The sequence below is a fragment of the Sinohyriopsis cumingii genome, chromosome 5, assembly GCF_028554795.1.
Source record: "Sinohyriopsis cumingii isolate HCF-2022 chromosome 5, ASM2855479v2, whole genome shotgun sequence".
Classification (NCBI taxonomy): Eukaryota; Metazoa; Mollusca; class Bivalvia; order Unionida; family Unionidae; genus Sinohyriopsis; species Sinohyriopsis cumingii.
The window spans coordinates 23,152,903-23,178,389 of NC_142965.1; the positions used below are offsets into that span (position 1 = coordinate 23,152,903).

Genomic DNA, 25,487 nt, shown 5'->3' on the forward strand with positions numbered 1-25,487 from the left:
CCACAACCCCCTCTGAAATGCAAACATTTGTCGAGCTCATTTGGTAATGTTTCTCTAGAACTTTATTTAGTCCGTTATGTGACCATCTGACGTTTCTTACCAACTTGTACTGGTGCATGACCCAGGTTTAAAGATTTTTGGTGTTTAGGCACACAATGAACAAGGCTGACATTGACCTTTCATGTACACTCTTATTTCTAATATTACCAATTTGTCCGAGTTGTATCTACGATAACAGTGTGTACAGTTTCAGGTTTTACACCTGATATTTGAAACTTTAGTCGTGTGCCAGTCAAGAAGCACTGCAGATGTTTGTAGCTTTTTACACCAGCATTCCCCAATGTATATTGCTATACGTAATAATCATGACAGTCACCAGAAAGTTGTGAGGCTAAAATGTTGCAAGAAATCGTGATCATGCAAGTCTGATATATTGTCGTTTATGTCGTATGAAAACTTGGTTTTGGGTGGTATTACTGTTTCATTAAATGTTTTAAAAGATTTTACACGTATTGAAGTTCAAGGTCTGTCAGTATTCTCAATGTACCAACTACTTATAACTAGACGGGTCAATTGTCTCACGGGTAGGGGTGAGCGAGTATTTCAAAGATATCAGTTTCATGAATTATGTGAGGATGATTTCATACTAACTGTTTAGCTTGTTAACTGTATATCGATATTTTGATACAATGATACTACATAATGTAGTATGCACCCTTTCCTACCTATATGTGGGAGTGCAGTGTGAAGATAGAAGTCATTCAACACTGTTGTGAAATAAGCATTTTCTGTCAACTTTGGGATTTTTTTATCACATCTTTTTTTTTTTTTTTTTTTTTTTACCAAGGTATTACTTTACTCATTGAGCAATTACAGAATAATTGCTTCGTGTAAGGATAAAACGTTTTGTTTGAAAATATAAAGATTTCATGTTCATCACACAGCTTAAACAAGTCCGAATAGCCAATAAGATTGTAAAATGTTAAATGGGTCAATGATCTTTATTTTCTTGAACATTTGTTTCGAAGCCTTTAATTACAAATATAGTTGACACACTGGAACAAAATCAAAATTAAAATGCCGTCTGCATTTCAAATGGTACTAAATTAGACCATATACAGACTTATAATGACTGTAATATTTTGAAAATAAATAAGGACCATTCGCTATCTAAACCAGGGAGTGATTGTTATTTGGTACAGGCATACAGCATTGACTTATCTCTGAATAGCCAATAGTGTATCTCAGTATAAGTATACATTTTAAAATTAAATTTAGCATCTATTAAATGACACTGCTTGGCTATCTCTGTGTGTGTGTGTGTTTGTGTATAAATAAATAAATAAATAAATAAATAAATATATATATATATATATATATATATATATATATATATATATATATATATATATATATATATATATATATATATATATATATATATATATATATATATATATAGAGAGAGAGAGAGAGAGAGAGAGAGAGAGAGAGAGAGAGAGAGAGAGAGAGAGAGAAGGGTAATGAAGATGATTTCAATTAAAAATAAATCGCCAGATGTTGCAGTGGGGTGAGGTGGAATGGAAGGAATGACACGACATACAATATTCTAGAACACATTCTTTAAAAAAAAACAAAACAATGAAAGAGGCGATACGATTTAGCAAACATTTACAGAAGACCTACCAAGTCATCTGTACCTGCCATTTAACATTGTTGCTGTTTTTGTTGTAGGGTTTAACGCCATTTGTCAGCACACGATAGGCTATACATGGCGGTCAGTATCAATGGTGGAGGAAGAACCCGGGAAATCCCCAGAAAGAAGCACCGACCCTCGCGAAGCTACTGGCAGCCATTTAACATGTACCTGCCAGTTAACATGTACCTACTAATTAAAATGTACCTAACATCCTAACACCTCGCATTTATGCCTAACCGAGAAGCTTAAAACTTGCTGACTTTTATTAACTCAGCTCGGACTACTGATAAAAATATTAACAAAACGCTCAAAACACTCACATCAAACATCAACACCTGGTTTCATTAGACGAAGCCCGAGTTATGTTCTGAGCTTTTGTTTCTCAAAATTGCAGATGAGTCCACTTTGCTTTTTGTTTTAGACTCAAATATTAAACATTTTGATAATTTTGATTCAAAACGTCGAGGACAATTTCCTTAATTGCATTAAGATGCAAACAAAAGCTGATGTCATATATACTGAATGAATGTTTTAGTTTCACGTAACCTGTGTTTTTAAGAAATAAATTTGTGCATCTTGTGTTTATTTATTTATTTTTATTTATTTATTTATTTATTTATCTATTCATTTATTTATTTGGATGGGGAATGGAAACTATCAATTTTCTCATGTTGTTTACATACTGTCAGGAAGGCAAACATAAATCACATACCGAAAGACATTAAATGTGAGCATTATGGTGTTCCGCTCTGGAAGTAAGGAGATCTTGTGTGATTGAGCTACCTAATGTTACACATCGGGACGCACAATATTGCACCTAGGGGAACTCCGTCAAGTACAATCGAATGACGTCACACGGGAATACCCCGCGCACCTGTGACCTTGACCGTGTTCTTCACACCATGAGGATGGGTTTTGCAGCTAAAAGAGGCCTGGTCTCACGGGCTTTGCAGCAACTGATTTTCTGTGTATGTTGTGCCTAAACCTACCATTATTGGAGGTGAGTACAAAAATATGGATTGCAGAAATTTGATAAGTTATGTTTTAACAAAGTTGTCAACGACAATGGAGAAGACAATCACTTTGAGGTGTGCTGATTAAAAAAAAAAAATGTCAAAATTCAAGATGGCGGATGTGACTTCCTGTGTACATAGATAGGTAGATAATTTAACTGTTTCTGAAAATTCTTGATAAATTCAGTATATTCATAGCTCGTTGTTAGAATTCGAACATTGAAAAGTTCGTATACGTAACACGTTTTAAATTGTAGTACTGCATCCAGATATAAATATTTCAAACCACGCGTTTCTGCTCGTGTCCAGGTGTGGGTGGGTGAAGTAATGGGGACTTGATTTGTCTATATAATATATGTAACTCTAGTAGTAACATCTCAAAGTAAATTTAACAAGTTCAAATTTTTAGTATACATCATTTTGTGGATATAATTTTACATTTACATTCAAGTTAACGTATGTGTTGCGATGTTCATCAATGCACATCAGTCCATATCTTTATCGGTAACAAATTGCCGGTCTCACAGCGGCAAGTTTTTGTAATAACGTGCTTGGGTTCTCTTTTCAGTAATTAGATAGTCCAGTTGTCACCACAGTCAGGGTATTATTAATATTAACGCAGTCTCGCATGAGAGGGGGTATTATTTTATATCTAAGTCTTATTCACTCAAAGTCTTGATGATTGCCTACATGTTCACATTTTGGGTACATAACTGACAGTGACCTTAGCCAATTCAGAGAGTTTGCCCTCATTTGCCAGCAAATACAAGGTGTGATATTTAAGGTAAACATTGTAGGTGCCCACCAGGTCACAGGAGGAATAATAAAAACCATATATTTAAAATAAAAACTTTGAGACCTGTGTTAACAGAGGGTAATAGAGCTTAGGAAAATAGTGTCTGTGCATTTATTTGATGTTTTTTTGAATGAAGAGTCCTATAATCATTAAATTACATTGCATCTTTAATAATATTATTGTTATTTTGTTATTGCTTTTTTAAATTAGTCAGAAGTATGAGGAATTATTGTCTGTGATGTACATGGGCAGACCAGGGTTTGCAAAAGTGAAGTTTTCTTATGATTTAAATTTTCAAATGTATGTTATAAGCATTTACTTTGACAAATATTCCAAAATAATGTTTACTGTGTGTGTATAACTGATTGACTATTAACCTTTTTTTCTTTGAATGTACCAACTCTCTGGGTACAGTGGAATCTGATATTCATTTGACGTTTGCATTCATAATCAAGATTTACTTTAATGAGCAAAATAAAAATCCAGTTTTTCACAATGTAACAGATTGAGAACAAAATATTTCAGGAAAATATAAACAGCAAATGATCTTGTCAGTTGATGAATGATACGTGTACTCATTGGCTAGCATTTATTGATTGTCCTTCATTTCTTTCAATTATCATTGGAGAAATTATGGCAGTATAAAACTACCATCAGTCAATGGCCTATGTGTTAAACTGTTTTTACTTATAATCATTTATAATGTAAGCTCTGCTTCTCCAGCTTCTGTCTCTTACATGTGGATCATTAGTAGCTCAATCGGTAGAGTATGTGACTTGTAATCCAAGAATCATGGGTTCGATACCTGCCCAGGTCAGTCCAATGTGTCCTTGAGAAAGGCACTTCACTCCCATGTGCTGTGTATGATACAGCCAATTTTGTGCTTAAAGTTAAGTTAAAATCAAGCTCCCCCAAAAATGGTCGTTTAGACTGGTTTTTGGTTTTCCGTTTATTGAAGGAGTATGTGACAGGGTGAACATTTGTTGATGTGACATTTTTAATCAAATGATAAAAATTAGAATTGTACTTAATTCATTTCCACTGTTAGAAATGCTACTAGAAGCATTATTGATATGGTGATGAAAGGATGCAAATTTTATTGATATTTATATAAAAGCTTTATTGATATGCATATGAAAGCTTTATTGAAGTGCATATGGAAGATATATTGTTATGCATATGAAAAGATGTAAGCTTTAGTGATATGCATATGAGAACGCTGTGGTGGCCTCATGGTTAGAGCATGTACTTTGGATGCAGGAGGTTGTGGGTTCAAACCCCAGCCGAGTCATACCAAAGACTTATAAAAATGGTACTAAGAGCTGCCTCGGAGGGGCTCCGCATTAAGAGGCTAGTGTTATTACTGCTTGGTAAGGTGTCAGTATAATGTGACTGGGTGGGACATGATGCCCCAGTGCTAGACATCAGTATAAACTTCCACACTGTAGACATCGTGTGGATATGACTATTAATATTTTTTAATGCTACATTTAAAATCCAAATCACACACGTTGATGTGCAAGTGAAAGAATATAAGCTTTATTGATATGCAAATGAAATGATACAAACTTTTTTGAGCAGCTTTTCTGCAGTTTTCTTCATTGACTGAACCTTCTTATTATGTGTAAACAGTATTACTCCATTATTCCATTACAAGGTTTGTTACTACACATCACTCATCATGTGTAAGCATTATTACTCCATTATTTCATTACAAGGTTTGTTACTACACATCTCTCAAATTGTGTAAGCATTATTACTACATTATTTCATTACAAGGCTTGTTACTACACATCACTTGTCATGAATAAGCATTATTACTCCATTATTCCATTACAAGGTTTGTTACTATACATCACTCATCATAAATAAGCATTATTACTCCATTATTTCATTACAAGGTTTGTTACTACATATTACTGTAGTCATGTGTAAGCATTATTACTCCATTATTTCATTACAAGGTTTGTTACTACACATCACTTGTCATGAATAAGCACTATTAATCCATTATTCCAGTACAAGGTTTGTTACTACACATTACTGTAATCATGTGTGAGCATTATTACTCCATTACAGAGTTTGTTACTACATATTACTGTAGTCATGTGTGAGCACTGATACGCTATTATTTCATTACAAGGTTTTGTTACTACACATTACTGTCACCATGTGTAATAATTACCCCATGATTCCATTACAGGGTTTGTTACTACACATTACTCTAGTCATGAATTAGCACTATTACTCCATTATTCCTGTTTAAGGTTTGTTACTACACATCACTCTAGTCATGTTTAAGCACTATTATTCCATTATTCCTGTTTAAGGTTTGTTACTAAACATCACTCTAGTCATGTGTAAGCACTTTTACTTTAGTCCAAGATATGGCTTGTCACTTAACCTTTTTGACCAAGGATAATATCTGAAATTGTCTACTTTAAAAAGCAGTTTTCTAAAACAAAAAAGTGTTGTTTTAATTGGCAAAAATAATCCATAACTTGCTCAGGTCTTCAGGGAGTGGTGCCATTGAAGTGGGTCTTTCACTGAGAAAGACAGTCAGTGCAGCGTAAGAATTTTGGGATTTGCTGCTTATATAAGTAAAGGGCTGAGCAGATTGTTTTTGTCAACTTGTTCAGGTGGTTTCAGAAATTCCTTTATCCCATCTACCTTTTCACTCATCCCACAATTTAGATCTCTTGTCAAGATTTGATTAGATGGATGCACTTTAAGCCATAGAAAGAACAAATAATATACAATTTTGATTTCTTAAAAGAACTCAATTTTCAGGGATTTTCTGCACTTGCAGGCTTATGTCCTGCATGCACTGTGCTGCCATAGGTGTTGTGAAGTTCAGAACTGTCATGATTCTGATTCAGTCCTGAATTTGTCAAAAACTGCAAAACAGTTTTCTTCTGTGTCCAAGAATTCAAGTCATGGCTAACTATCAACCCTATGCAGCTGAGAATTTACTTCTCAGTAGTGTTACATTTTACATTTTTTGCTGCATCAGGGTCTGTCTTTGGACTTACCGTTACCTCACACTCAGTGGCAGTCATATCTTTTACAACTCCATTTTCACCTGAATTTTCCTTCTCTGAATTTTCCTTATTAACTTCCTTACCCCATAAAACTGAGTGAACTCATTTTATCACCATAGTAAATATCAGCATGCTTGATGACTGACTCTAAAGTAATCATTACATAGTTTGACCATGAAATAGGAACTGAGGGAGATTCTTAGTTAATGTAATTTACTAATTAACTTACTGCAGTGCAATAAGGGCATGGCAGTTAATCCTCTGTATAATAAATTAAAAAGTAGAGAACCATCAATGCCATTCATAAAAGGAAAGGACACAAATGTTGGTGAAATGCCTGCCTTTAATTTAATTGGATCGATTGGCTGGATTCAGAATCAGAGAAACTCACAAGGATCTGGTTTGAGTAAATGCATACAGTTTTGTTGTTTTAAATGCTGCTAATTAATGATCATTTGTGTTTTGTTTCAGTTATTTGATTGGCCAATGGTTTGGTCACTTATCCCATTTTGCAGTCAAGCTGTAATATAATTTGTGCACATGCAACAGTTATCATTGATCACCTGTAGGTGTGATAAATGCATGGAGCTGTTAAAATGAAGCATTCATTATCCCTAGAGGGCATGAATGACCATTAGAAGGTAGACACAGTGATTATGGCTTGAAACAAACCCCACTTGTCCAACCTTTTTTTATGATAGGAAATATCACTTGTCCTGGGCTAATAAATCTGTGAAATTGTACATGCCTTACTTGGAAAATGAACATTCTGGGGCATTGGGATTTTATGTACCATGTACAATAAACCATCAAATTAAAAAGATCAGAAACTTGCATGAAGGGATATTTTTATTATTAAATGTTCAGCTCTAGAATAAATCATGTGAATATAAAAACAATTTTGTAATTATATGCAGTATTAAAAATTGTGTGAAGTTAAAGTCATAGTGATACCACAGTATGAAAGCAGTATTCCAGTTTTTCAGCTGCAGTTGTTTTTAGATACTGTCTTTATATACCTTTCAGTAGCACTCACACAGAGGGTTAACACAGCTTTATTTCAGATGACCTTGCAGATTGCAAGAAGTTCATTTTAGACCAAGTATTACAAAAATCCCATATCCTGTTAGAGGCTTGGAAAAAGTTGAGCCAGTTCTAGTTTGTTTAAAAATAGGTAGGAAAATTTTTATAATCTTTGTTGGTTCTGATTGTCACACCGATTGTACCATGTGTATACTGCAATGTGTTACACTGCTACAGTATACTAATAAACCTTTTGAACCACAAGAATAAAATGAATAGTAAATGTATAAATTTCATATAATGACCGAGCAGTATTGCATTTCTACTGATTTATTAGTCGAGTAGCACTGCACTTCACAAACCCAGATCTGCCATTGAATCATATGCAATCAAATATGGGTCACTGTAGTTTGCTGGAAGTAATCAGTAGAACGAAAAACAGGCCATGATTTGCTAGTAATTATGGTGTGTGCAGTTGGCAGTAGGTAAGTATATGTGATAGACGAATCTTTGTTGGACTGTGCCACATGTTCCAGTGGTGAGGGGTGAGGATAAGCATCTCGTTTACTAAATAAAAATCAGTGTTCTCTATTACACCTGTTGAAAATGTGCACTTTTTGTGGGTATACAAAAAAACAGGATAGGGGTCCAGAAGATACATTAAGAATTTGACATACACAAAAGGTCCATTGTTTAATAAGACAGTATACCATCTAAGAGAAAAGTGATACATTTCCAATTTGATTTTATGCAGAAAGCTTCAGCAAATGTCTAAACTTCATAATTGCATGCCTTTATAATATATATATATATATATATATATATATATATATATATATATATATATATATATATATATATTGATCTGAAAATGAAATTTGTCAACAAAGTTTTAAGCCCATCTCCATTTTCACCAAAATATAGGATGCATATTTTATGTTTTGCTTGCAGTTGCATAAAGTATCAGGTGGGGTCGGCTGTTTAATGGTTATTTATTTCTGTTTAACAAGAAATGTTTGCTGTAGGAAAGTTCCAGATTCCTCCTGTTGTCAGTTTAATTGCAAAACCACTGCAGACCAAAAGTTTAATGCAGGGGTCCACACATGGAAGTGATTCAGACAAAATAATTGCTCTCAAGGCCATCCTTTCGCCTAAATATCTCTCCACCCCCACTCATTATTTTGATACAATGCATTGTTTATAATCAAAGTTGAACACTGACTTTTGTTAGTAACCCTTCAAAGAGCAAGGTGGAAATGTACAAAACTAAGTTTGATGCTCTGTGGTCAATTTTGGTGCAAACCATAAATGCTGGAAATTACTATGCTATCTTTGGAATTCCTGCAGATTATTCACTTTTAATCTTTGGACAGAAAATAAGTGAAAAAGTAATTTTCTTTCACAGCTGATTGTAATATAATTATGACTTGGTGGATATATCCAGGTCCCCAGCTAATACAGTTAATAATTTTATCCAATACATGTATTTCATCCTTTAGACATATTAAATGAGGTCTTCATTGTAAACAGTTGCAGATTTTTGACTGACCTATTCAGGGTTTTCGTTTTATACAGTATGTTAAACAACAACTGTTGTGATGCAAAATAAGTAGTTTTATAAATTGTAATATTTCATCAACATTGTAATAATCTGAAATGACAGAATGTAGAGCAAAGTGTGGTATTTAGGTATAATCATGAAAACTTGAAACTTTTTGTGTTGTGTTGGTGAAATACAGTTATTGTTTTGAGCTGAGTAGACAAATTGGCAGGTAGATTTTTTTTGAATAGACTATGCAAAAAATATTTTGAAAAAAGGGTCCCCCAACTTTTATAGTGTCCTGAGGCTTGTATTCCAGGTGTTTCTGATTTTTTTTCCATTCTATTCAGAATCTGTTGTCCATGACTGTGCAAATGTCAGCTGCAATTCAACTTATTGTACATACAGTTGACACAGATTTGGACATCATTGCCTTGTGCTTTTGACAAAGAATTGGTGGCATTTAAAACAGCTGTCTGGAGAAATTGGCTTGTGCAACCAGATTGATGTCTTGTAGGCAGTTTATTAATGTAATTCTAGATATGTAACTTTAGTTTATTTGTCTTTTTTTTTACGATTGATACAAATTTGATACTGAGGAGGCGGCAACTCTGGCTTTTTCGAACCGTGAAAGCTTTGAGTACAGCATGACCACATGATTGATTTTAAAAGTTTGCCATAATTTATTGACTTTATTTGACTTCTTACAGTGTGACATCTGAAATTGTTAAAATCCAATATAAACATATTTGTATATTACAACTGTGCCCTAAAAATTGCCTGCTCCATCCTAGCCAGCTAACCACGGCTGGAGGGGACCCTACATCAGCATTGGAAACACTACAAAGAGAAAGATGAAAATTGTTCCTCTTACCCATAATACATGAAACATGTGCACACCTTTGGACATAAGTGATGCTGACAGACCTCAGAGGAGAACTGCCCTGATTGGCAGGGAACTTGCCAGATATAACATTGAAATTGAAGGCTTGAGTGAAAACACCTTGCAGGAGTGGGCCAATTTTGTGAAAGGGGCGCTGGCTACACCTTCTTTTGGTGTGGAAGAGGAAGTGAGGAGCGAAGTGAGGCTGGAGTAGGCTTTGCAGTGAAGACATGTTTTTTTAACAAGCTAGCTGGACTTCCAAAGGGTGTAAATGACAGGCTTATGACCATGAAAGCATGTCACGATCATCAGTGCCTATGCTCCAAACATTGCCAATCCAGATGAAACAAAGGACAAATTTTATGAAGAACTGCACTTTATCATAACCTCTGTTCCCAGATCTGACAAGCTCATCATCCTTGGTGACCTCAATGCAAGTCAGCTCTGACATCTCCTGGGAAGGGTGTATTGGAAAGTATGGTGTTGGTCACTGCAACAGCAATGGTCTTCTATTGCTTCAGACCTGCGCAGGGCATGAACTGCTCATTGCCAACACAGTCTTCCGCCTCCCTACCCACAACAGGACAGCATGTATGCATCCCTGATCTAAGCACTGGCATCTCATTGACTAGGTGATAGGAAGAGCATAGCTGCCAACCCTCCAGGCTCGAAATTAGTGAAAATAAGGATACAGTTTGGTGAATTTCAACGTGAATTTGTGAAGCGATGTTCTAATCTGGGAATATTTATGTTTAGCATGGTCTCCAGCTCATAAAGGTAGATTGTGTTCAACAAGAAAACTGAACAAACACTGCTTCAGCGCTGGTAGCTTGCAGGTCTTCTGTCGATGTCTTAAAATAGTCCAGAGCTGAATTCTGCTGTGAGTTCTTAATTTTCCAAACCTCTATGTGCTTTTTGCTACCAATGTGCTTCCTCACATCGTTTCTGCCACCATGCCCAATGCTAAATTTTGTGGCACACTGTGCAAAAAGCAGGATGTATATCGGTGTTGAATGGCTGAATGCATGGCCAATTTTTGATATATTCCAAACTAAACTTCACTTTTTGTGCAAAACATTTCTTTTTCATTGGTGGTGAAGACATTTTTTAGGTGCGATGCAGAATGGTAATTCAAATCAGTGTTGGTGGTGCATGCACGGAGCAAAATGCCGGGTTGGCCCCAGTTTCTCTCAAAAGCATTTGTAAAACTACTCTCATACATGTAGATTAAAATGCTTGCTACCGGGCCAAGTATACCAATCAGCTATAGTTCTACTAATATGGCGACCACCAGTACTGGACCGTTTTGGTAACTTCCGACTAACAATTAACAGGAAATCAGTTATTTTATTAAAGATTTAAAATAATTGAAAATAGGGAAATTTTTTGGCATGCGGCATGATTCCGTGAATCGCTGAAAAAGTTGTGCAGTTCACGCCAAGCTCATGAGGGTTGGCAGCTATGGAAGAGGGATAGGCAGGATGTACAGGTGACCCAAGTCCATGTGTGGTGCAGAATGTTGGACTGACCACTGCCTTGTAGTTTCCAAGCTAAACATCCATATCCAACCTAAAAGATGCCTGCAAGGCAAGAGGATTCCAAAATGGCTGAACATCACCAAGCTGAAGAACTCGAACTCCAAATCCACCTTTGTCAGCACTCTAGAAAACCATTTTCAGTCCACTACTCTGGACAACCAGAATGTGGAGGCAGCATGGGCTACCCTTTAGAGAGCTGATCTACAACACCGCAACAGAGATCTTAGGGCCGTCCCACAGAAAGCTTAAGGACTGTTTTGATTAGAATTGCGAAAACATCAGGCAGCTGGTGGATGAAAAACATCGCCTCCACAAAGCATACCTAAATGATCCGAAGTCCACTTCAAAGAAAGATGTCTTCAGTAACATTCGCAGGACTGTTCAGCAGAAACTCCAGCAGATTCAGGACTCCTGGCTGAGTAACAAAGCTGATGAGATCCAAAGCCATGCTGTCAAGCATATGAAGAGGTTTTATGATGTGCTGAATGAAGTCTATGGCCTATCATCATCAGGATCATCCACTCTCCTCAGTGTGGATGGGAACACATTGTTCACAGACAAAGAGAAGATCCTTGAAAGGTGGGCTGAGCACATCAGTTGTGTTCTGAACTGCCCAATATCCATCAGTGATGAAGCCATTGATCGGCTGCCACAAGTGCCAGTCAGTGAATCACTGGATGACCCACCAACCATGTTAGAGACCCAGAAAGCAATATGTCTGCTCTCTAGTGGCAAGGCTTCTGGCTCAGACCCAGCAGAGATATACAAGGAAGGCGGTGCAGCTCTGACTGAAAAGCTCCATCAGTTGTTTCATCTCATGTAGCAAAAAGAGACGATCCAACAAGAATTCAAGGATGCTACTATTATACACCTGTATAATTGCAAAGGAAATCTTCAGGCTTGTGACAACTACTGAGGTATCTCTTTGCTCTCCATCGCAGGCAAGATACTCGCCAGGATTCTCCTCAACCGTTTCACATCACATCTTGACCTACCAGAAGGGCAGTTTGGATTCTGAAAGGAGCGTGGAACCATTGACATGGTGTTCGCTGCTAGGCAGTTGCAAGAGAAAAGCCAAGAGCAGAATACTGGCCTTTTCTTAACCTATGTCGATCTGACCAAGGCTTGAACACTGTTAGCAGAGAGGGCCTGTGGAAAAATCATGGCCAAGTATGGATGCCCAGGGAAATTTATCACTATGGTGCAGCAATTCCATGATGGTATGGAAGCTAGAGTCCGTAGCAATGGCAAGACATCAGATCGCTTTCCTGTCTCAAACGGAGTGAAGCAGGGCTGTGTAATGACGCCAACACTTTTCAGTTTTATGTTCTCAGCCATGCTCACTGATGCCTTCAGAGATGGTGATGTGGGAATCAGCATCAGATACCGAATTGATGGCAAACTGTTGAACGTCAGGAGGCTCCAACTAAGGTCACAACAGACACCATCAGATACTTTGTATTTGCTGATGCTGGCTCTGAAGCTGACATGCAAACGTTGACAAGTTCTCTGATGCACAAATGTCGACCTTACGATCAACACAAAGAAGACTGAAATAATGTATCTGCCAGCCCCAGTAAAACTGTATGCTGAGCCAAAAATCACAGTCAACGGCTACAAACTGAGCACAGTGAATAGGTTCACCTATCTTGGCAGTACTCTGTCCCAGAATGTTGTAATAGATGATGAAGTTAATGCCAGTATTGCAAAGGCCTGCACAGCATTTGGCAGACTACACACATAGGTCTGGAACAGAAGAGGCATTAATCTTCAGACAAAGTTGAAGGTGTACAGAGCGATAGTACTGCTTGTGTTATTACACGCCTGTGAAACCGGACAGTGTACCAGCACCATGCAAAGAAGTTGAACCACTTCCACACTACCTGCCTCAGAAGACTCCTGAACATTAAGTGGCAAGACAGGATCCTGGATACTGAGGTCCTTGCCCAAGCAAGCCTTCCCAGTATCTGCACCATCTTGATACAATCACAGTTGTGATGGGCAGGCCATGTAGCTCGCATGCCAGGCCATCGGCTTCCAAAAAACCTCTTATTGCGAGCTTGAACAAGGAAAATGCAACAAAGGGTCTAGAGAAAATGATACAAGGACACTCTGAAGATGTCATTGAAGAACTTTGGCATTAGCTATGATGCGTGGGAGAAGACTGCCCAGGACAGAGTTGTGTGGCGCTCTTCCATCACTAAAGGTGCTGCAGTTTGTGAGGTAAATGACAGCCATGGCAGAACAACAGAGGCAGGCCAGGAAATCCCGAGCCAGTAACCCCACAATCAGAGTTACTACCATCCCATGTCCACAATGCTACAGAACATTCAGGGCACTCATCAGCCACCTATGCACCCACAGACCATTTGTTCCTGATAAAACATTGGATGACTAAAGTGGTCCTCATCGATCTGATGGACGAACTACATATTACAAAGGTGATAATTATGCTCATGTCTCAGCAAAATTTGCCAGCACCATTTTCTACCAATCCCACCCACACCTTTCAATTAGAATCAAAAATTTTTCCTCGTGCTCTCTTTTGCTGCCACTTGTGATGCTGTATGCCACCTAAGGACACCATTGGCATTGAGTTATCGACAGAGAGGTGTATGTTTACACTTGTGGTGTGGACAGAATATTCCCACTTTACGATTGCCTGATATGCTTCTCCTACTTCTTGGTGCTAAATGTATTTTTTGAAGTTGCTTTCTTTCCAAACAAAACAGTTATTGGAAAACACTTAGGATGTAATATACGCAATACCAGTGGTGCCCAACCTTTTTGAGTATGAGGACTGTTATGAGTCTAGGCTCTTTAAAAAAGTAACAGAAAAGAGTGAAGACAACAAGCTTTGTAAAATGTAACAAATAATTTATTTCCCTAGAATAAAAAGTGAAAAAATGAGAAAAATAACTTAAGTATTTTTAATTAAATCCAAAAATAATCCAAGAATCTAAAATTAGAAGATGAAATCCAAAATGGAAGATGATGATGTCTGTTGTAACCTTCAAAGTGTAGACGTGTCAACAGTTTCTTGTTGAATCACAGAAAATATTATTCCAGTTGTTTAATTCTGTATAAATTTTGATAACTGTCCTTGTCCAAGAATTAATTTAGAGCTTTAGTATTTCCAGGGAAAATACCCCCTTGAAATCCAATTGAAGAAAATAAAATCTCAGCTCAAACTGGTCACAACAACACAACTTAACATGTCAAAAGTTTAAAGCCCACTGACATCTTCTTCGATACAAATCATTAGATATAAAGCTAACTAAAGACACAAATCAGATTCCCGGATGGGGGTCAATCAAGAGTTCAACCTTCCATAAGAAATGGACGTTTGTTACATGAAAATTATCACGTTGTCCAAGTATGACCTTTGCTCTTCTTACTCTGAGAAAGAATTTAAAAAAAAAAAATACTGGTTTTGAACAAAGGTCAGGAATTAAGGGCAGCATTAAATACAGTGTCTCTATTATTAGTTGTTTATGTCAACAACAAAAAAAATCAGTTTGAACTGAACTCTATTCTAGACAATATCAAATCAGTAAACAAAGTTACATTACAATAGCATGTAATAGAATTTAATTTTTATTAGAAACTAACAAATAAATAATCAAATTAAATATACATAACAGGACCCCCTTCTTGATGTCAAAAAGTTTTTCACACTAACATGCTAATAGTTGTGTTTTTAGGCTCCTTGAATTGAACAAACTATTTGCGGACCCCTGGAATAACCACATGGCTCTCGGAGGTCCATAGCCCACATATAAGGAACCACTGCACTATATATTAGTGTGATGAAATGGATTTGAAACTCCAGATATAACAAAACCAAGCCAAACTTAATGCTGAGACTGTCCTATATGATATGCAGTTGAAATGATATGCAGTTGAAATGACAAATTTGTATTGTAATAAACCAGTGTTGTGGTCATTTTTCCTTTATACGTCTTTATCATGTGTACCTTTAGATACACATCTGAGTTGCTCAAGGGCTGGAATTAGTATATTTTGATTCATCTGTGTCAAATCTGTATTGCCTTGGGAAGATCTATTATCTCTCATTATCTTGAAACACATTCAGCTTAGATGTCTGCAGGCAGTGTGATACATAATGACCAATGTTTGCTTTTGTGAAGTTAAGGTTCAGAATGATAAGGATGAATAAGCACCATCCAAATGAGCTATATGTGCTTTTACATTGTAATAGCTCTTAAGCTATGCTGCTTCCCTTGTTTATTGGTTCATCCCCCCCCCCCCCCCCCCCCGACATTTTGTGGGTTTGGCCATATGGAATAGGCCTGATGCACCATTTTAACAGATTTATTCAGCTTTGTTAAATTCAGCATAACATGCAACTGTTGTTAACCAGGATGTTGCTGCTGTCTTTGTGTGGTGATCAGAATGGTCTCAGTTTTATCATCATTCATATGCATCTTGCTACATGTCATGCATGACTTCACAATGGAAATTTACCTCTCTGTGCCTTTGATGGTAGCTAGATTTGTATATTTGGGTGTCAGCAGCATTCAGTTGGTGATAACTGGATGACAATTTAAGACACTGGAAACAAGCTGAGTGTATAGAATAAAGAGAATGGGCCCAAGAACAGAACCCTGTGGAACAACGACATATATATCCTCTGGTCTGGAATGTTTTCCATTTATGACTACAGTTTGAGTCCTGTCAGATAAATATGACTGGACCCATTGTAAGGCTATATCACAAATGCCAATACATCCTGTAGATGGTGAAGTAATATTTCATAGCTGCAGACAAGTCAAGGAAGGTGATTACTGAAATCTTTCCACTATCCTAAACATAGAGAAGGTTGTTACTACTTTCAGAAGTGCAGTTTCAAATTGCAAAAATAAGTGTTTAAATTCAGATGAAATACCTGTTGGGAAAACATTTTCTAAGAATTTTTAAATGAATGGGAGGTTATAATCAGTGTGGTACTTTTCTAAAATTGTTAGAGTCAAACTTTTATTTCTTCAACAGAGGTTCTACAATGGCAGTTATTAAAAATGAAGGGAATTCCCCAGGTTATAGAGATGTATTAATAACACTTAAGCAGCAGTGATTTCAGAATTGAATCAAGTTTGCTCTTTGGTAGCTCTTCTTCAGTATTGCATGTAAGAAATCCATAGAGATAGGCTCAAAGGCTGGTTATAGATGCCTTTGAAATTGTGTCAAGTTGATGTCTAATAGTTCGCAATATGTAACAGAAGAAATTTCCACTGAGGTTGGAAATTTTGATTGGGGATTATATCGTTGGAGTATTTTTCTGTTGCTTTATTTTATGAATGTCTTCATCTTCCATTCAGCTAAGTCATATTTTGTATTATTTTAAAGCTAAGTAAATTTTCTTCTGATTGCACAAGATTAGAAAGCTCATTTTAATTTTAAGGCCTGTTCCAGTGGTTTAAGGACTTCGCTGTGGCGGATATGTGAATTTAACCATTTTCAGGGTTGCAGTAGTATGTTATACAACAACTGTGATGAAGTGAAATTAGAAAAGTGATTGTAATTTTAGAAACTTTTCATAGTATTTCATGATCATTTTAATCATCTGATAAGACAATATGCAACAAAAATCTGATAAAAGTTGCAACTTTCCAAACTCAATCCTATTTTTGTTAAATTTCCTTATTGTGATTGAGGTAGTTTTGTCCAGATATTAAAGTCCAGCTTTGATTCTGATTTATTATCATTGCATGCACATAAAAGAGTCTAAAGTTTCTTTATGATCAAAATGACTTTTGATAAGGAAAATGGTAAAATTATGATTTTGATGCAGTACCATATAATGGATGTCTGTGGAATGAGATAAATGTTTTGGTAAGCTAGATTTACTTAATTTTAATTTGAGTATTTCAAAATAAAAATACTGGAGCATGCTGCCATTGAAAATTGTGGATGGCAGTTGCCCAGATTAATAGAACAGAATCATCTGTGTCCTTACCTTACTTTATTTCAAGACCATAAATAGCTTGACTTTTTGTCACTTTTTCTTCTTGTCCTCAACATCGCAGTATTTTCCTACTCATCTGTGTTGTGATGTTTCCTTTGTACCTCGCTAAACCCACCTGACTGAATCATCCAGTGGGAAATCACCCCAAACTTGTACACAGGTTTGTTATTATGATTAATTTTTAAAACTTATAAACACCTATTTATAGGTCATATGTAATCTACAGAGATGTGCCAAAAGTGTATATATATATATATATATATATATATATATATATATGTAACTGAGGGAAAATGATTTCTGCACTTTAACTCGTGTTCTCCATCATTTACAGTTACTAAACTTTTTTGATAGCTTATATGTGCACAAGGAAGAACCTTGTTGTTTTAAAGCCAAAGGTCAAGGTAACTGTAATAGAAGGAAAAAAAGAAAGATGTTTTATTTTTGCACAAGATCAATACAACTTCATCACAGATGGGCCAAACTTTGGGAGTGACTTGCAGGTATTTATTTTGGGCTTAATAGGGAACTAGTGGATTATATGGTTAACAAGTCTGGGGTCATGGTAAGTCTGGTAAGAAAATAATAGTTTCTGCAGATTGAATTTAGTATTACCAGTTGGACCATTAAATACAGGGTGAGAACATTTATGGTAGTCTTGTTCAGGTAGTGCAACAGTGAAGGGGAAGAAAAAAAAACTACACCGGCCAGGGGCAAGTGGCTTTTGAAAAATCACATGCTCAGTGTAAAAAAGAAATGTGCTGCAGAGTTAATAAACTATCTAAAAATATGCAAGTCCTCCCAGGCAATGACTTCAGTGTAAGATTTAATACCTGCCATGGGTATAGGGCTCACCTGTTGTAAGATCACTAGAAATACTGTTCTTGTTTGATGTGGGTTAGGGATTGTTGCTTTAGCAACCAGCCAGTGTATTGCAGTTGGGTCTTTACATTGGGCAGCAAGCTGCATCTCTTTTGTGCTGATTAAGATTATGGTTACCTATTTTCTGGCCAAATGTCCAGCACCTGACAGAAAGTTTCAATGAAGAAGCATTTTCAACTGGCAGGTGTTAAGCATTGGTACAGGAATATTTGGCTGAGTAGCTGGTCGGTCCAGGCCTATTTTGTCTTGGCTGGCTTTCATAAACAGGAAATTACCTTTGTCGGCTTGTACACTCCTTATTCACCTGTGTTGCTGGGAACTTCTGTAAAGGTAGTAATTGCATGTTCTGTTTTCTTTTTAATTTTATTATTATACTGTTATTCATCTAAAATTTTCCACATGCTAGTCTTGGGGATTTTAGGTCAGGTAGGAAGAAACAGGTGACATGGGTTTTGTATGCATGTGACTAATTTATATAAAATAATTAAAACTGAATTAGACTTTTGGGCACCAGCATTGGCTTACCCCCCCCCCCCCCACCGCAAACTTGTATATTATTATTATTGCTGATCCTTTTTTTCTCTCTGTTCAAATTCTTGAAATGAGTGTCCAGAGTTTAAATTATGTCTAAATCTGGTAACTTGCATATAAGTTGAATGCGAGTTTAATTGCTAATATTTTGAAGCTAAAAACCATAATTTATTTGTTAATTAAGGCAGTGTGCTAATTAACCATTTAAAGAAATGGTATCATGTCTGGTTTGAAACAATTGTGCTTTTCAGTCATGTCTGAATAATGATGACTAATTTGTACTGATGGTCTCCTAGAAAGTATCAAGGAACAGGTTTTAAATCACATTCACACTCAAAATGGATAGATTAAAGTGGGTGGTGATAATGACATTCTGGGTCTGTTATAGAACTGAACATTTACCCAGGTTTATTTGTTACTTGACACCACCCCCACCCCACTTTTTGAGAGGAAAAGGGGGGGGGGGGCTGGGCAATTTCTAAATCAGAAAATCCAAAGTAAACTTGACGCCTGTGTTTGTAAAACATGTATCCCGCGCTTCCCAGTTTGAAGTTCATTTTGAATGATGAGCCCCTTGGTTTTTTGCCCCTAATGGTAGTGTATTATATCAGTTGATTTGCCTTTGTCTTTTCATGCCATTGAAGTATGTATATCATTATAGTGTGGGGATGTTACCCAACAGCTAAGCCCCTTGCTTGGTAGTGATGGACCCAGTGGACAGTGTAAGTTGCATTTATAATTTTGTATTTTCATGCCCAGTTACCACAAATACTTAAATGTGGTGGAAATTGGTACAATGGGTCCCATCTTGAGAGACCTTTCTTAAAAGAAACCACCTTGCCCAACATCATTACATTTTTACCATTTTGTTCACTGCAAGATAGATCATCCCTTTTAAATGCCATTTTTGCAGAGCATAAAGAGTTTGTCTTACAAGAGCAGGACCACATAAGTCTACATTTTATGACCCATGGACTTAGTCCCTGGTGGTAGAAAAGTTCCCCAATGCCAGTTTCAGTTGGATGTATAAATTTTGTCTTTTATAAAACCCTGTAATGGTATATATAGTTCTCATGTGGTGATATTAATGGTTTCTATGTTATGACGCAGGGGCTATAAACTTGGGGTTAGGGAAAGGCCCTCTGCGTATAAGAGAGCCATTCAGATGTTTTGAATGATGTGCCCTATTCTCTGGCGTTATTTAGAATTGTGTAGAATCACGTCTAACCCCAACCAAGGGGCATACATTCAAATTCAATTTCCTCAAAATTGGCATAATCTACAGCCATGATTTCATTTGGCATCTTATGGCACATTAGTTTTGAAGGATATAGGATGCCAAGGATAGTAGATTGAAATGCCCTGTCCAAGGTCACATTAGGGGAGGCAATCCATCCTGAATCAGATCTACACTCAGTTGCAAATCCTACACCTTCACCACTAAGCTACAGAAGCCATAGTTTCCAACTAAGGTCTCATGACATGATTGTCCCAAGTTTCATGTACATGTAGTCTTCAGCAAGTTTAGGACATTATGTATATATGCCTGTTGTTAAATACATGTACAGGCTATGATTGGTTGTGTGGACAACAAAAGTAGGGCTTGCAAAAATGATGCCCAATTTTTGCATATGCTGTTGATTTATTTGGTGTAATTTCTGAGTAATATGTATGAATCCCATAGTTACAATTAATCAATGAGAACTCTCTTTAAATAGAGATAAATGAAATGTTCTCTGCATTTCATGTTTTCTTCCCTGTGAAGATTGTCAGGCCATGGGATTGTGTTTTCCCTGGAGTTTTTGTCCAGTGTACCCCAAATCTTGACTTGTGTGCATCCCCTTTGAGTCCCTTTTTTTACCTGGAAAAAAATCTTAAAATATTACTACATTTCTTTAGTCCTTGTCCATCCACATATGTGTTGTGCTGGCAAAGGCCAAAGTCCCTTAATATGAATAATACTGTTGGATGGCAATGTACATGTTAATTAAATCAAAACATTCTGCTGAGTTGCAGTGTGAAGTTTATTAAGGCTACTAGTCTAACATTTTTTTTTGAAGGTAAATAAACATTTACAGTGATGATATTAAATTTATTTTAAAGGTTGAATAAGTAACAAAAAGGTCTAAATTCATGCAGGTACACAAATTGTCAATTAATCAGTGAATTATTAATTTGAAAAGAAAATTGAAAAATGGAAATTATTACAATATGTTGCGGTACATGATGAATAACCACTTCATGAGAACAGAATATTCTGTCGTGCCGCTATTCAGTTACTTGGTACTTGGTGAAGTGTTTATTTCTATAATGTAAAGTAAGTAAGAAAAAAAAATTGTAGTAAGTACAGATGACATGGTGGCAAAAATGTCAAAGCAAGTAAGATTATCTCATTTTTTAGCACTACTAGTGCATTAAGTACAATTGACATTTTCAAACATCCCTTTAAAATTTTGGCCCCCTACAGGAATTTGGAGGATAGGGGACACAGTGTTTGCTGCTTTTGGCATCCTAAGTGCAGCACTGCTTATTATAACAAATTCTGTTTCATAGCTGTGTCAATTTAATTTGGTTCTAGGGGTCAAGGGTGAAAGTTTTTTTGGTTCTAGGAGTCAGAGTTGAAAGCAGTCACTTACTCATGAAATATTATACAAGTATGCACACAGGAACTTCATGTCTGGAGTTGGATGTGTGAAAATAATGGGTTGTCACTCCAACAGGGAAGGTATAAATCATTTAAAAAGTAACACTGCATGGTTGACAGTATAAATTGACAGGTTCACTACTGAAAAAGAAACAGCAGTTTCTTGTATGACAGTAAAATTGCACTTGGGAAGTTTCATAGGGCAGAGGTTGGGGTTAGTTTTTGCACCTCATGTTGTAACATATAGTTGAACCTCTGATTTATTGAATTCATAATGGAAGAAAAAATGGACACGTCATTAGGATCTTCATCTTGTTCTTTGTGCATGTCATAGCTTTCTTAAGAGAGAGAATAGAAAAGCATTTAAAATTGATGAATATTCCTGATGTGAATAATGAGGAAGAAAGTATTAAATGGGTTATTTTTTTCAGTCAAAAGAAAAAAGAAAATGTGCATTGTAGGTGCCTTAGAAGATGAAAAGTATTGCACTAGGTAAATTTATCAAGACTGGTTTCATGGTGTAAAACCAAAGACTTACAAAAATGGTACTAACAGCTGCCTCGCTTGGCGCTCAGAATTAAGAGGTTAGTGTTAGGACTGGTCGGCCTGGTGTAAGGATAATGTGACTGGGTGGGACATAGTGCTACATGTCTGCGGCATGATGTCCCAGTGCTGGACATCACTGTAAACTGCCACACTGTAGACATCATAGCAGTATGACTGAAAAATTGTTAAAGCTACGTTAAAAATCCAAATCACACACACATTCATGGCGTAAATCATTGAAAAGGTAAGACATCAAGGTTTGAATTTTGTGAAGACTAATCACTAACATGGATTCAGATCAGTAAGGTTAGACCATTATATATTTAAGCTCAAAAGGTGGCCCTGGGTGGCGAAGTGGTCTAAGTCATTCTCCTTTACTGATCATTACCATTTCACCTCTGTCCATGTTGGTTCAAGTCATGGGTTTGGCCAATGTGGGTATGCGAGAAAGCTTACCACTAGGTTTCCATGGGTCGATGATTTCTTCCGGGGTTTTTCATGAGGTTATTTCTCCACCAGATATTCTGGCAGCCATGCATATCCTATCTTGTGCTGAAAAATATACTTAAACCATGAAGAAAACAACCAAACAAGCTCTAAAATGATGCAACATGTAATGAGGTTCCTGTTTGAACATTAAATCAGATTATGTAACATGTAATGAGGTTTCTGTGTGAACATTAAATCAAATTATGTAACATGTAATGAGGTTCCTGTGTGAAGATTAAATCAGATTATGCAGCATGTAATGAGGTTCCTGTGTGAACATTAAATCAAATTATGCAACATGTAATGAGGTTCCTGTGTGAACATTAAATCAAATTATGCAACATGTAATTCCTGTGCGAACATTAAATCAAATTATGTAACATGTATTGAGGTTCCTTTGTAAACATTAAATAAAATTTATGCAACATGTAATGAGGTTCCTGTGTGAACATTAAATCAAATTATGCAACATGTAATGAGGTTCCTGTATGAACATTAAATAAAATTTATGCAACATGTAACGAGGTTCCTGTGTGAACATTAAATCAAATTATGCAACATGTAATGAGGTTCCTGTGTGAACATTAAATCAAATTATGCAACATGTAATGAGGTTCCTGTGTGAACATTAAATCAAATTAAGCAACATGTAATGAGGTTCCTTTGTAAACATTAAAAAAAAATTATGTTTCTATGTCTGATTTTTCTGGCTCTAATTTACTATTAATCCAGAAATTATAATATTTTGTTTGTCCTTTAATAGGTACATGGAGCTATATATTTAGATGTATGTTCTTCAAAGTTTAGGTACCTAAGAAGGGTAGAATTAAATTTGTATGTTGTATTATTTGTAGACTTGAATAACTAATTAATAAAATGTATGACTAACAATATGCTCTTCAACCAATCCTTTGAGACAAATGCCCCAAATTTTAATTGCTTCATTTACACATCAAATTTGTTATGGATGAAGGGTCTAGTATCCCATTTTCCATAAAATAACAGTTTGAAGATAGCTGTCAGTTTTCCTTTCAAGAATTGCTTGTCAGAGCATTGCTGTCATTAACTTTTACAGACAAATGGATAGTTCCGATATTGAATGATAAGCTCCACATACTTAGTCACTGCGGCTCACCAGCTATTGTGAAAATGGTCGATACAGTAGTATCAGCAACAGATTCATTGGAAGATATTTTCGACAATAATTCTTAACACATTAACCCCTGGAGTTTTTGTTGTCGTTTTCACCTGAAATTCGAGTAGGAAACACGTTTTGAAAGCTATTTCTGAATACATCCTAAGACATCAACTTCCAGGTGATTTCCCAATAACCTAATGCCTAGTTGTGAAAGGTAAAAGTTGGATTTTTTTAAAAAAATGTTTGCTTAACGGACCCATTGTATTTGTATTGAGACTATTCTTTATTCCAAATGCCCATCTTATCCTACTTTTTGCAAAGGTTCATCTGTCTGTTTGTAGTTCATACCGGTCTGCCTTAGATCTGAGACCAAAAAGTCTAAAATCCAAACACAAATTCAGATTCTGACCATGGGCGAATTTTGGTTGGAAAAAAATTGGGTCCAAAAAATGAGGTTTTTTCCTTCTGTATTTTGTAGTGCAACTAGAACTTCCAGATTATTTGTTATCACTGTAGAGCTACATCTGTCTACCTTTCTATAATACCACCCACTTTAATGTGTCATGCATGACCTAGATCTTACAGATCTCGGCAGTAGGGTACTACCTCCTGCCATATTAACAAGGATTTTTGAATTTTTTTACAAATCATCAAGGAATGGCTAAATTGGTAATTTATGTGCAGTGTCGATTCACAAGTGATTAAATATGCAAGGAATATTCAAATTTGGTGACGTCTTCAAATTGCACTCATTAACACATAAACCCCTGTAATTTATGTGCAATGTCGATTCACAAGTGATTAAATATGCAAGGAATATTCAAATTTGGTGACGTCTTCAAATTGCACCCATTAACACATAAACCCCTGGACATTTTTGTCATTTTTACCTGAATTTCGAGTAGGAAACCCATTTTGAAAGCTATTTCTGAATACATCCTAAGACATAACTTCCAGGTGATTTTCCAATAACGTAATGCCTAGTTGTTTTAGAAACCTCATTTTTCATTGGCTATTATGCTCACGCATGAGCAGAAGGGTAAAAAAATGAGATTTTTCTCTCTGTATTTTGTAGTGCAACTAGAACTTCCAGATTATTTGGTATCGTTGTAGAGCTACATCTGTCTACCTTTCTATAATACCACCCACTTTAGTGTCATGCATGACCTTGATGCTAAAGAGCTCGGCAGTAGGCTACTACCTCCTGCCACATTAACTCGTCATCAGGGGTTAATGTGTTAAACATTCTTACCTGATTGCAAGATTCTTTCAGATCGTTCATTAAAGAAAGGCTTGAACTGGACACACCAGTATATTCATGAAATTAGTATTTTTGATGATGAAAATCAGGTAAAAATTGCAGTATGTTGCTGCCGATCTATGAGGAAGAACTAACCATCTGACAGACCATAAGAAGACGTTATGATAGAAAAGGACAGAATAAAAAAAATCTTTCTGATTTTGCATAGTTATGCATATTAATTATCAGATTTTCTTGTATGGCTTCAGTATTTCTTTTACATTTTAAATAAGGCTTTAGTTATCTATTATTGTCATATAAGAATAAAACTAGTACTTTTTATATACAATTAACAATTTAATTATATAGGAAAACAGATACTAAAGTTGCAATAAAAAAAATAAACAATTTGTACAAAGGTGCCTGAGCGATTGATGGGAATGTTTCATGTTCTTTAACATGTAACCTCAGTTGGATGGATAAAACATTTCATAAAGG

At 36.1% G+C, this 25,487-nt stretch overlaps 1 protein-coding gene across 4 annotated transcripts in view; it reads left to right on the forward strand.

The window, feature by feature from the left end:
* LOC149798778 (tyrosine-protein kinase Fyn-like) overlaps positions 1–25,487 on the forward strand; it is a 193,810-nt gene that overhangs the window by 85,633 nt on the left and 82,690 nt on the right. The window contains exon 1 of one of the 4 annotated variants that reach the window (XM_089957652.1): positions 2,575–2,699. The exons of 1 other annotated variant lie outside the window; for it this stretch is intronic. The gene's annotated coding sequence lies outside the window, so the exon portion shown is untranslated. Of the gene's footprint in view, positions 1–2,574; positions 2,700–18,710; positions 18,732–25,487 lie in introns of those variants that run through there. 2 more of the 4 variants (XM_089957651.1, XM_089957653.1) reach the window with 2 other exon arrangements.